This window comes from Pseudopodoces humilis, chromosome 30, assembly GCF_049639895.1.
Source record: "Pseudopodoces humilis isolate 2021_Gansu_Grassland_sample_001 chromosome 30, ASM4963989v1, whole genome shotgun sequence".
Taxonomy (NCBI): Eukaryota; Metazoa; Chordata; class Aves; order Passeriformes; family Paridae; genus Pseudopodoces; species Pseudopodoces humilis.
The window spans coordinates 962,494-976,225 of record NC_142229.1 but is presented as its reverse complement, the minus strand read 5'-3'; the positions used below and the strand labels follow the sequence as shown (position 1 = coordinate 976,225).

General features: G+C 40.7%; 1 long non-coding RNA gene across 1 annotated transcript; it reads left to right on the top strand.

Moving 5' to 3' along the window:
* Positions 1-10,979: 10,979 nt before the first annotated feature.
* LOC148182413 (uncharacterized) lies at positions 10,980-13,478 on the top strand. The gene is made up of 2 exons (XR_015774734.1): positions 10,980-11,415; positions 12,729-13,478. It is a non-coding gene; the product is annotated as an uncharacterized LOC148182413 (long non-coding RNA).
* Positions 13,479-13,732: the final 254 nt, after the last annotated feature.

Genomic DNA, 13,732 nt, shown 5'->3' with positions numbered 1-13,732 from the left:
CTGCTCAAGGGCTGGCTGGGGGAGCTCCTCTGAATAAAATTGGAATTATAACCAGCAGCTGTGAGTACCACCCTGACTGGAGAGGGCAGCAGAGCACACATCTGGCCCTTGGATTAGCAGGAATCAGTAAATATTGATATGTGTGACTCAGTAAATATTGATATGCATGACTCGGTAAATATTGATGTGAAAAATGAGGTTCACATTATTTTTATATAAAATTTAAAAAGTCGAATAGAAAGACAATTAAGAGACAGAGATAAAGCAAAATGAACAAATACTGAGGCCGGGTGCCTCAACATTCAGCCAAGAGCAACAATGGATGTCCCTTAAAACACAAATCTTTTGCATATTCATAAATTCTTATGCATGATTCAAATATTCTTCTTAAATTTAGATTTTAAATTTAAATTTTCCTTTGTTTGGCTTCAACTCCCCCCTCCCCAACAGATCAATCTTGGCACTGTTGAGTCTCCCCAATAACAGAGGTTCAATAAATTCCCCCCTTAGAGCTCTGGTCATCACTGTCTTCATCTGGATAAGATAATCTACGAATGCAGGGGGAGTTTCTGATTATTTTTTTATTCTCTGGGTTATATGAACAAAAGCAGTCTTTATTTTAATACCATGCTACAGCCTAAAAAAAATATAAATATATATATATAGAATATATAGAATATATAGAATATATAGAATATATAGAATATAGAGAACAGATAAGATATAAAATATATATAATGTATATAATATATATACATTATAAAATATAAAATATATATATTATATCATGTATATATTATATATATATTACATATATATGTATATGTATAAATGTATTACACCACTATTTCTTAGTTTTCTCAATAACAGAAATAAAAGAAACAATATTAATTTTGAAATATTAATATTAAATTAATTTAATATTAATTTTAGAATTAATTTTGAAATATTACTTTCGGAAGCAAAACTTCCCAATATTATACATGTAACATTTGTTGTAATACCTGCGAAAAGTCCTTTTTAAATATTTTTATATAAATTTATGTAAAATAATATATAAATATATATTTTTATATATTTTAAAATCTTTGTGAAAGCTCCTGCCCTGCTCCTGCTGACAAAGGGAGCCCAGGCAGAGCTCCCTGGGAGCCAAAACCCCGAGCACAGCCCGGGATGGATGGGTTTCCATCCCTGCTGCAGAGCCAGCCACACAGGAGCCATTGTCTGATCAATAATTCCCATTTTTCCTCCTCCCCACGCCTGCTCTGGGTGAGGTTTGATGTATCAAGGGTTTCATGCACACCTGCATCGAACACCAGGCATTTGTTTTCATTAGGGGGCGACGGATGCAAATCATTCCAGAACTGATTCTGACCTCTCTAGTCTTTTAAATAAATATCTGACTCCAGTGATATAAAGAAATAACTCCAGAAATAGAAATAAATGTCTAACTCCAGGTATATAAATAAATATCTAACTCCAGAAATAGAAATAAATATCTAACTCCAGGTATATAAATAAATATCTAACTCCAGAAATAGAAATAAATATCTAACTCCAGGTATATAAATAAATATCTAACTCCAAGAATATAAATAAATGTCTAACACCAGGTATTAAAATAAATCTCTGACTTCAGGAATATCAATAAATTTCTGACTCCAGAACTCCTCCCACTGTCATGAGCTTCATGTGCAAGAATTTCCTTTTCTTTTCCCCTTCACTTTCTCTTTTCCCCTCTCTGTTTTTCCCTTTTTCTCTTTTCCATGTGGAATTTGAGGTCTCTTGAGAGGATCTATGACACTCCAGCACTTTATTTTTATTTATTTGCATTAATTTTTATTTATTTATGAAACTGCCTTCAAACTGTGCAAACTTTGGGAATTTCTGAACCATTCCCATGAGCATTTTAGGGTCTCTCAGGTGTTTTACACTCCCCACCGAACTCAGATCCCTGAATCCCACAGGTGACACTTTCTCCTGCCTTTAGCAAGGACTAGCGAAGGGAGATGCTGAGAATTCCACAGGAAAAGCCTTTCCCAGCACAATTAATTTTTATATATTTGGGCTGAAGAGCATCTGATGAATTTTTCTTCCCCAAAAAAATCCTTCTCTTCCCTTTAATTCACTTCCTGGCAGCACAGCTTGTTTGGAACCACCTGCCCAGGAATTCCTCTGCTCCTCCTGGAGGACCAGACCTGCTGGGAAGAGCCTTTCCCTGCCCTGATTCCCCTCCCATCTCCCAGGTGTCCCCTCAAAATATTCCCTTTTGTCTCATTTACTCCCAGAACTCTTGCAAATCAGTGCAAGAACAGACCCTCACTTATTATAAACCTGACTCACTCGGTTGAGATTAGATTTAAGACTGGCTTAAGATCCAAATGAAGCCTCTGGAAAGCTGAAATTCGTGTCAATATTGGTCCAGCAGAGAGAACAAAGCTATTTCTGTAATCATCAGTCCCTGTCCTGTAGATCTCACAGGATGATGGGGTTATTTCAGTTTATTATGGTTTAATTCAGCTTATTTTGGCTAAATTCAGCTTATTTCAGTTAAATTCAGCTTATTTCAGTTAAATTCAGTTTATTTCAGTTTATTATGGTTTAATTCAGCTTATTTCAGTTAAATTCAGTTTATTTCAGTTTATTATGGTTTAATTCAGCTTATTTTGGCTAAATTCAGCTTATTTCAGTTAAATTCAGCTTATTTCAGTTAAATTCAGTTTATTTCAGTTTATTACGGTTTAATTAATCTTATTTCAGTTAAATTCCGTTTATTTCGGTTAAATTCCATTTATACCAATTAAATTCAGTTTATTTCAGTTTATTATGGTTTAATTAATCTTATTTCAGTTAAATTCAGTTTATTTCAGTTAAATTCAGTTTATTTCAATTAAATTCAGTTTATTTCAGTCCAGGGGAGCAGCTGACAGCAAACCCAGGTATTTCAGGGTGATGAGAGTGGGCACTAGGCCTGGTTTGTGGAGCTGCATCACAGAGGGACAATTGAAAGACAGAATCCTTTTCTCCCAGGAAAGGCGTTCCCAGGCAAACCATTCAGCTCAGGGACAGGCAAAGGCCAGGGCTGGTTCAAATTCCCCAGATTGATTGGATCTGCTATATTTAGAGAGCATTTCTGGATTTATTTGATAGAGGAGAACAGAATTTGTCCCAGAGTGTCTCAGATACAAATAATTAGATGATGATCTAACATCTGCCCTCTTCCCCAAAACCCCCACCTGGTTATTTAGAGCCAATAAATGGAATAATGCACAACCATAATATTTAATTGCTGGGCACTTGTTTATTGTAAATCTGCTTGGATGATCATTTCCTACCCCTCCAGGTGACACATTTAGTGGAGTTTCCAGGTTCACGTTCTTTGGGCAGAGAGTTCTACATCCTGCCCTCCCTCAAGGTCATTTTTACTCCTGAAATGTGGCCACAAATCAGACATTTTACAAAATTTTTGGAGAGGAGGTTTGCTCTAAGCAGGTATTTGGATTTCCTGCTTTCAGTACTCTCAGGAAACCTGGGGATTGGGAAGCAGATGGGCAACCAAATCCATTCTGAACCTCCAAAACCCATTTTGGGCAAAGTTGAAGTGTTTAAAGCAAAGTAATTGATCATTGTTTCACCTCACCCATTGCTAAAATAGGTTTTAAATAATCTTATTAAGAAAGGGTCTTAAAGGCATTTGGGTTTGGGGGTTTTAATTTGATTTTTTATTCTTTGGGGGGTCATGGGGAGGAATTTTGAGTTTAATATTTCTCCTCAACCTTTTTTTCCCCCTCTAATTAACATTAAAAAAATTATTATATTAGAAGAGATGGGGAATTGCTCACAGAGCACTCACTTCTTCCAGCAGTGAAAAACTCTTTATTTTCTCCCTGCTAATCCTCAGTTACAAAAAAAAAAAAAAAGAAATCTTTGAATATTTCTATTTTTTTTCCCAAAGCAGACTGAATCCATGAACAAAGAGTGAGAGCAGAGCTGCAAACCCCTGAATTTGCTCATCTGGGCACTTTCCCTCCTGTTCCCCTCTGCCCATTTCTAATTTCATCCACTTCCCCCACACCCCCAGTATTTATCATAATCTCACCTACTTTAAGCTAAAGACTCTAAAAAAGACATAAAACCATGGCATTACATTAATCAGAAATAAAGCTTATTTAAGGCCAAATACTTGTGATTTAAATCCTCCTGGGGCCGACACTCCAGAGTGGCAGAATGGGAGCAGGAGCACCCCGGTGGCCTCGCGGCCCTGGGAGCCTGGAGGGAGCTCTGAAAAAGGATCTTTGCTCTTGTTTAAGCACCAGTATCCCTCAGAAAATGACTCAAATCAAATCCTAAACTCAAGTATTATGTTATAAATTTATTTTTAAGCACTTACCAAGATTTATTTTGTTTTTTCCCAGGTGAGGTTGGATGGTCCCTAAAAGAAGAATTCTAAACGCTAAAAAATGTGGATATTTTAAGGCTGTGACACCAACACTAGAATTTGCCATGTTTTTCCTGACTCTAGAATTGATTTTTGATACTCTTGGGCTCGTTACTTGAATAATTTCATTTAAATCTTGCTTTTGAGGAGGTCTAAAGGGTTTGGAAGCTCTAAAGAGCCAAACTGCAGCAGGCAATGGATGCACCACAAGATCAGATCACCCCAAAGGGCTTCCAGTGTCAGTGAGAAACACACACAACAAAACCAGGAGTGGTCATGAATGGCCAAACTCTGAAAAAACAAGGAAAATTTTAAAATGTTCTTAAAAAATTTTCCTTGCAAAAAACCCCTCCTGTTTGGAAAACAAAATCAGAATGGGAAATGTGAGGGGAAAGCAATACTGGTTTTGTTTTTTTTATCTGGAAATTCCTAGGCTCCCATTCCATTTGTTCCCTGTTTTTAAAAATACATATTCCAACCACCAAAGTGCACAGAATTCTGGAATTGCTGAGGCTGGAAATGACATCCAAGGTCACCAAATCCAGGCCTGACTGGACAGTGCCATTCAGTTTGGTTTGAGAGCTTTTAATGAACATTCCTGCAGGTGATGAATGTTTCCCTGCCCCTAAAACTGTATTTTTGGGAATAATTTACTGAAGAGAAAGATTAACTCCAGGCACAGCTGAACAAAACCACAGTGAAGGAGCAGGGGGAAATATTCAAAGAAGCTTTCCAAATTCCAGATATTTTTCCTGCAGTGAGTTATTCCTGGTGTGAGGACATTTGATTCCTAAAAAGCATCTCCAGGTCCCGGTGATCCCCTCTGGTTTTCATGGATCTGTAAACAAGCAGGGCTGGAGCTGCAACCTGGTGCTGCCTTCAAAGGGAAAAATGTCTCCTCCTGCCACTGGAAACATAAAAAGAGACTGGAAACATCAACAGAGACTGGAAACAACAACAGAGACTCAGCTCCAGCAGATCACACTGGGGGAATTTTATACACAGCACTGGAAAAGGAAAAAATTGAGTTTCAGGTACATCCAAACCCGAGCTGCCCTGCACAGTTTGGTGTTTAATTAGCAATAAACACCCTTTGGTGACCCTGGCAGGCAACCTCACCTCCATTAGGCTTTTAAAGCCTGAAAGAGTATTTTAAATTGAGAGCTTCAACCCTTTGGTCTCCTCCCTGACCTCCTACTCCAATTCTTCCAGAGCATCTCCCTCCCTGCTCACCTTTGCCCTGTCCTTTTAGCCCTGCTGTTAAATGTTTGTGTCACCTGCAGCCCAGGGCTTAAATCAGAGCAAAGCTCTGCAGTGGGAACTACTGGGAACTCCCATAAAAACCTGGAACAGCCCTTAATTGGCCAGGTAATGATCGTGTTGTAATGTGGTAAGACAAAAAGCGCTGCTGGAATGAGGAAAAGCTCTTTAACCCAGCACTAATAAAGACAAAGCTCCGGGGAGGTCCCAGACCTGCAGGTCCACACAAAAGCCCCTGGGGAACCTCCCTGTTCATCCTGGGAGCTGCTCCAGCCCAAAAGCATCGGGAAATAATGGGATAGGCAGAAAAATACATCCGGAGACGACTCCTGCAAGTCCTGCACTCAGGGAAGGGCTGATTCCGAGGGCTCCTGGCTCCTGCAGTCAGGGGCAGTTCATCCCCCAGGCCAGAACAGAAAGATCACTGCCTTGGAAATCTGCAGACTTGTTTCATTTAATCTCCCTTGCTCCCTATTTCATTTAATCCAAGCTCCTCGCTGTCCTGAGGAATTCCTAATCTTCCTGCTCAGCGCTGGCAAAGCTGGACAGGAGCAGAAATGGGTTCCAAGGATTTGAGTTTCAGTAGGAGTTGCTCTTAGGTGAGGCACAGGCTCGGCTCTCAAACAAAAAGCAATGCCACATATTAAGATTCAATTGCTCTCTAAGATGTTCTTGCTCTGCATTTAAATATTCTCATCCTCTGGATCCCTTTCTCCTGTCCTTCCCATTCACATCGTCAATCCCATTACAGAGATGAAATTCAAATGATCCCAAAATCAATACAGGGAATTCTCTGCTGCTTTCCAGCTATTTTCAGTGCAGTGCCCCAGTCCAACTCTTCCTATCTTGTCTTTCCCTGGTAATTCCCCTGTCTGAGATTCAGCTGAATAACAAAATGTATTAACCCATCTAAATGTATTTATGCCCTAATAATGCTTGAAAATAAAACTCAGTCACTCTCTGCTGTAATCTTCATCCTTTCCTTGGTGTTAATTTCCCATATTTGGGGAAATAAAGCAAAAAACCCCAACTCTGAGCACCTTGAGGGGAGGAAAAGTTTCTATTTCATGCTTTATCAATGTATTTCAAATTCATGGGAATTACATTGCTCAGGGTGGATGAGTAAAGTGGGCTGTTGAGATTTGTATTTATAGAAAAATGAAGTACTGAGGTAATCTTTAGAAGTTAAATTTCCTTGCAGCAGATGGTTTCTTTTCTAAGCAGGTGACACAAAGGCTTTGAGACCTTGCCACAAAATATCTGATCTCAGAGTCACTCAGGGACCCCTGGAGCATCTCTAAGAACCCAGCAATCCCCTGCAAGAAGCGTTTGATTACAGATAAAACTTCATCTGAGCTACCTGGTCTAGTAGAAAATCTCCCTTGGAATTCCAGGGGGCGAATCAGCTGGCAAAGGAAAAAGTCCTTGATCCCCAAATGTCTTTTTTTCCTGATTTCCTCAGCTATAAAGCCCAGACATGTGACAACCTCAGTTGTTGGTGAGTAACTCCCTGATAAATGGGATGGCAGCCCCTGGCTGTCAGCAGGAACATCCTGGGCTTGCAGGAACAGCTGGATTTGGACATTTGGCTCCTTTATTCTCTCCAGGCAATTAGAAGCCAACATTGCATTGCCTGGCACCAAGCCCAAGGGATTATTTCTCCTTCAGGACGTTGGAATGGATTTATTTCCTCTCAAGGTTACGTTCTGTTTATACTGATTTTATTGGTTCTGCACAGCACCAAGACTGGACAGTTTTATGAACACCCTGATTTTTGGGGCTATTTTTACCACAATGATTGTTTGGGACCTGTTTTTCCTCCCCCTTTGATTTGCATTTTATTAATTCCAAGATACTTTTCTAAGGTTATGTAAGGATGGGACAAAGAGCAGCGTTTGCACAGTGGACACTCACAGGGAGCTTTGAAAACTGCCATCATTTTCCCCCTAAAACAGATTTTATGGAGTTTATTCCCGAGTGAACCATCCTGGTGAAGCCAAAGTTTAACTCCCTTCCCTCAGCCCCAGAGAGTGACAGGAACTGGGATTACACCTCTGGATGAAGGCACTTGGCATCAAGGAGCAAAAAACTCCTCCTCTAAATCACGTCCAGCTCCGCACTCAGAACATTCCCCTTCCCAGCCCTTTTCCCTCCCCAGGTCAGGGGCGTGCTGAAAAAATCCCTTCTCTATTAATAAGGGCATTGGAAGTTCAGTCCAGAATTTATGGCTCCTGTTTTAAAGCACTGGAAAAGATGTTCCCTCCTTCATCACCAAATGGGTTTGATGGAAAACCTCCAGGAAGATTTTCCTTACATTGCTGATAAACCAAAGAGGTCCAAATGCTGAGCCACGAGTGGAAATAGTGACAGAGCCAGGGAGCTTCTCATGCCAAAAGCACAGAAATTAGACAAATTATGAAATTTTAGGGAATTAAATAAGGAATGAAAATGAACTTTCCTTTTTTTATCCCGAGGTGTTAATGCTGCTGCAAAATGCCCACAAAGGAGCTGAAAAACAACCAACCAGTTTCATTTGTAGAACATCTGATGCATATTTAGAAGCAGGACAGGCAAGAAAATTGATATTTCTTTATCAGCCACTCCCTCAGCCACAGAGAACATCAAACAGCTCTGCTTTAATTTCGTGTAAGGAACCAGAGTCAGCTCAAACTCATCAAGTGATGCTATTTTTATGCTATTTTTAACAAATATTTACAGCAAAGCTGCAAAGAAACAGTTCAGCCTTTTCAGCACAGACCAAGCAACAAGTTGAAATTTCTTTTAGAATTGAAATTTATTTTTTGTAAGTTTTTTAGAATCATATGTCATGAAAATATTCAGAAAAATTAAAAAATTGAGGACCAGAATGTAAATGTAAAATTCTTTCTCTTGTAAAATGAGGGCTGCTGTAGAAATCCTTGCAAATTTGGGAAAAAACACACAGGGAAATGATGCTCCTGTTAATGAGAAGCTGATGTGATGAACATTATCTTGATTTTTGAAATTGTTATTAAAAGAAGCGTGGATCTAGCACGGTTCTACTCGATCACAAAGTGATTTCAGCTCAGAACTGGCTGCGGTTCTCCTGTTTTCCTTTGGGGGAACCTCTCCGAGCAAAGCCACGGACACCAGCATCCTGTGCAAGTTTGGAATGACAGAAGTGAATGGCAAAATCAGGGAGGAGAAACTTGATGGTTGGAAAAAAAATCCCAACTATTCCCCTTGTGAGCACGATTCCAAACAGACTACGGAGAACAGTGGAATGAATAAATGAATAAATGAATAAATGAATGAATGAATAAATGTCATCCCAGCTGCGGGGGAGTGTCCTGAACCCATCCAGGGTTGGTCTGGCAACGGAATTCTGGAATGGTTTGGGTTGGAAGGACATTAAATCCCACCCAGTGCCACCCCTGCCATGGCAGGGACAGCTCCCATTATCCCAGGCTGCTCCAGCCTGGCCTTGGGCACTTCCAGGGATCCAGGGACAGCCACAGCTTCCCTGGGAATTCCATCCTGGCCCCTCTGGACCCTCACAGGGAGGAATTCCTTCCCAATATCCCACCCAAACCTTTCCTCTTTCATTTGAAGGTCATTCCCCATTGTCCTGTCACTCTATCCCTGGTGAAAAGGACCAGGAAGGGTTGGTCTAATACACATTCACCACTTCTGAATCTGGGAAAATGAAATCTCTTATTTAATGATTGTTTCCACCCACTGCTAGATGAAGGATCATCTCCCTTTTTCTTCCAACCCCTTCCTTCCCTCAATCACACACCTTCTGTCCCTCAGAACTTTACTGGAAAACATTCCAGTGCCACAAGGAAAGGCTCAGTTTGGGCTCCTCCAGTGAACAAACTGGGCCTTGTTGTTCGAACAGAAGGAAAAACCCCCTCATGTCAGGCTGAGGTTAAAAACACGCAGTGTTCTTTGGAGAAAAAGTAGGATGGAGAACAAAAAGGCTCCATTAGGATTGTTGATCCACGTTTTGATGAAAGCTTAAAATGCAAATGAAAAGAGAGAGAATAGGGATGAAGCATCTTTAAACTTACAACAAATCATTTTATATTGATAGAGTCCTGGGCTTAAATCCAAGCCCAGCTATTGCCTTAATGCAGACTGATTTCAGGAGACTTAAAAATAGCCAAGATCCTCTGGTGATTGGCAGCCATTGTGGAGACAGCTGCCAAAGTCAAATTGATTTTTTTTTTTTCCCTTTTGAAGGACTCCACATAATTTAGGCAAAGCTACAAATTAAAGCACACACAGAGCGATGACTCCTGGATGATTTAAACCACGCAGGCCCCGGGAGGGGATCTACTCCTCCAGCCTTACCTTTGAGGAGCACAGGGAAATCGTGGATAAACTGGCCCCAAAATGCTGGGAAAGGTCCAAATGGGTGATTTTGCTGTGTGATTGTGCCCAAATCAGCTGCCAGGCTGAGCTCGGACAAGGATGAACTCCAGGCCTTCAACAGGCAGCAATTTCAAGTATTCCTCACTGTTAACAGCTCAGGATTGCACAGAAACCTCAATTAAACCCTGCCCAAGGTGGAGCTGCCCCGTGAGGTCACAGAGGCCACGCACAAAGCGCAGTTCAGGGCAGTGGGAGCAGGGAAAACTCCAAATGTGGCTAAACTGCAGAAATTCTGAGAGCAGCAGAAGGCACAGGCTCAGGGGTGCTGGGGCTTGGCACACTTTGGCTTCAGGTGTGGAGGTTTGGCCTTTCCTTGGCTTCAGGTGTGGAGGTTTGGCCTTTCCTTGGCTTCAGGTGTGGAGGTTTGGCCTTTCCTTGGCTTCAGGTGTGGAGGTTTGGCCTTTCCTTGGCTTCAGGTGTGGAGGTTTGGCCTTTCCCTGGGTTCAGGTGTGGAGGTTTGGCCTTTCTCTGGGTTCAGGTGTGGAGGTTTGGTCTTTCCTTGGCTTCAGGTGTGGAGGCTTGGCCTTTCCTTGGCTTCAGGTGTGGAGGTTTGGCCTTTCCTCAAGTTCAACTGTACCGGGTTTTGGTCTTGAGTTCAGCTGTGATGGGATTTTTATTTTCCTTGAGTTCAGCTGTGATGGGATTTTTATTTTCCTTGAGTTCAGGTGTGATGGGATTTTTATTTTCCTTGAGTTCAGGTGTGGTGGGATTTGGCCTTTCCTTGAGGTTTGGCCTTTCCCTGGATTCAGGTGTGGAGGTTTGACCTTTCCTTTGGTTCAAGTGAGGTGGGTTTTGATTTTCCTTGTATTAAAACCTCAGCACATCAGAGCGGCAAAGATGGAGAGGGGGTGATGAGAACGTTTTCTGCTTTGTGGAGAGCTCTGCTTCTCCCACAGCTCTCGGGACACAGCTTCCAACAAAACACAATTCCAGAGGGGAATCCAGGCCTGCTGGATTCTCAGCAGGTGCCATTTGAAAGCAAATCCCACCAGGAGCAATTCCTCTGCCAGGTGCCTCAGGGCACATCTGCTTCTCCTGGGCTGCAGCCTCCCACTGCTGAGGGCTGGGAATATTTTAAATAATCAGTATCAGGTCTTGTTTGGTGCTTCAGCAGCCAAAATGAGCGCTCACCCCTTCAGCCTGTAGCTATTTGCTCTGTCCAAGGAGATAAATAGGGAAAAAAATATAGAAATAGGAAATAAATAATACAGATAGGAAGATAAATTATTGAAATAGGAAATAAAATTAGAGAAACAGGAAAAAAAGGGGGATTTTCCTACAGCAGCAGCACTGAGGGAATGGTAAGTGCTTTATAGCAGCCCAACACTGCAAAGGGAGAGCTTTGCTTCAAATTCATGGCAAGAATGAAAAGTCAGAGAAATTAATTCACAATATTCAGGGTCTTGACAAAAGAATCCATCAGCAACTAGTTCATGGATCACCATTAACTCTCTTATCAATTTGAAAATTATCATTTAGAGGGATTATTTTTTTAAAAAAATAAGCACAAACTGCATTTCACTAATTTGAAATCTCTCATTCTTGTCAGATGAGAAATTTAGGCAAGTATTGCCAGCCAAAAAAAATAAGTGTTTGAAATTGCTGAAACCTTTCATTTGCAAATTTATAAGTAATGAAAAAATTTGCTTTTTATTTGAAAAAAATCTGTCCCAGGGAAAATTTAAATACAATGATTAAAAAAACCTCTTTAAAATGGGGGAAAAACAAGATGGATTTGATTTCTGCTGTCAAACTTTATCCATGGGTTTTTAGCCAGTATTCCCTGGATTCTAAAAATCCCAATTATTTTACCTAATAAACAACTTTTTAACCTTTATTTGCTCTGCTCAGCCAGAGAATATCAGCCATCATTTTTAAAGGAATGAGAATATTCAGAGGTTTTCTTTCCATATTAGCCAGGAAAAATCCCAGATAAAGTGGGATTTTGGTTGACTAATTAATACCTTCCATCCCTTTGACAGACAGTCCAGCCAAGATTGACAGGCAGAGACAAAGTTCAAGGGATGCCAGTGGGAAGAGAGGCCATTATTAATTTTTTAACATCTTAATAGCTTTTAAAAGATGGGATTCAACATCACAGTCCAGCTCAGAGCTATTCCAGAGCCTGCTAATCCCAGCTGGCTGCAGCGATGCTGCAATGGAAACAAGGAGGTAAATAGGAAAAAAAATAAATTAATTATAGAAATAGGGAAAAAAACCAATAGAGATAGGAAAAGAAGTTATTGAAATAGGAAATAAAATTAAAGAAATAGGAAAAAAAAATATGTTGTAAATTGTTTGTCTTGAAAAATCCAAGGTTTTGGACTGGTTGTGTAGGGGGAGGAGGCCTCTTACTACATGGAAATAAAACTGAGATCTGGAATTTCCTAAAAATGTTCCTCAAATAGCAAAAAATGCATAGGCAGGGCCTGTCTGAACTGAAAATATTGGAATTTGTGATAGCCCTGGGTAGCCAAGGGGAACACAGAGCAAAATTTGATATTTCCAAATGTACTCCCTGATCTGCAAACGTCTCTTACTCACCTTTAATCCAAATCATGAAAACTTCCCATCAATCCTCAGCAAACGTTTTCCCCCCTCTGGTTTTTTGTAGGCTAAACCCAAACTTACTGAAGCAGTGGCTTTAAGGGGCACTTTGCTGTCCTTTATACCTAAAATAAAGCCAAGGAAGAGCCAACTCCAGCCTATTAATGCAGCGTTTCCGATCTCCCATGAATGTCACGGGCTCCCCTGAGGAATTCTCCTTCGCATGTTGTTCCATCACAGATGAAGTCTCCAAAGTGACCTTTTCAAGCAGCTGGATGGCAGCAGGGAGGTGCCACAGCCAGATCCTTGGCAGGAATGGTCAGATACGATTTCCATTTCCAGGCGTGTCAAAAGGGATTTTCGTCCTCGTCGAAGGACCAAAAGCTGGAAGTTGAAAATAATGCTGGGCAAAAAAAAAAAAAACCAAAAAAAGGAAGTTGTTCAGAACTCAAAACAAACAATTCTCTGGAGATGTTTATATTGATAAATTCTGCTGTATTAAAACATGGATCAGAGTTGAAATGGGAGGGTTTGAATTTCTGTAGCTTTCAGGTTGAAAAAATGGCATTAACATGATCTGGGTAATTCAGTAGCAAAAATCTCCCCTTAAAAACTGCTCCATCAAAAAAGAAACCAAAAATACTCACCAGATACAGTCCATTTTTAACTTTTTTTACATTACTGCTGGAGGTTAGGGTTTTTCCTTTTGTTTTCCTTACTCTTAGGGAATTTTCTCCCACTTTCCCATCTCATTGTGCTGGTTTCTGTTCTGCTCTGACCTCAGTCATGTTGTTAATAAAGCTCTTTCTCCTCCTTTCACAGGTGTTTTTTTTAATGCCAGGACTATTTTAAATCATAAAAACGCAGACTCATGGAATCCTGGAGTGGTTTGGGTTGGAGGGGACCTCAAAGCCCACCTAGTGCCACCCCTGCCATGGCAGGGACCCCTCCCACTGTCCCTGGCTGCTCCAAGCCCCATCCAGCCTGGCCTGGAACACTCCCAGGGTTCCAGGGGCATTAAAGATCGTTCCAGCTGAAGTTGTCCCTTATTCCACTTTTATTTTTTTAAAG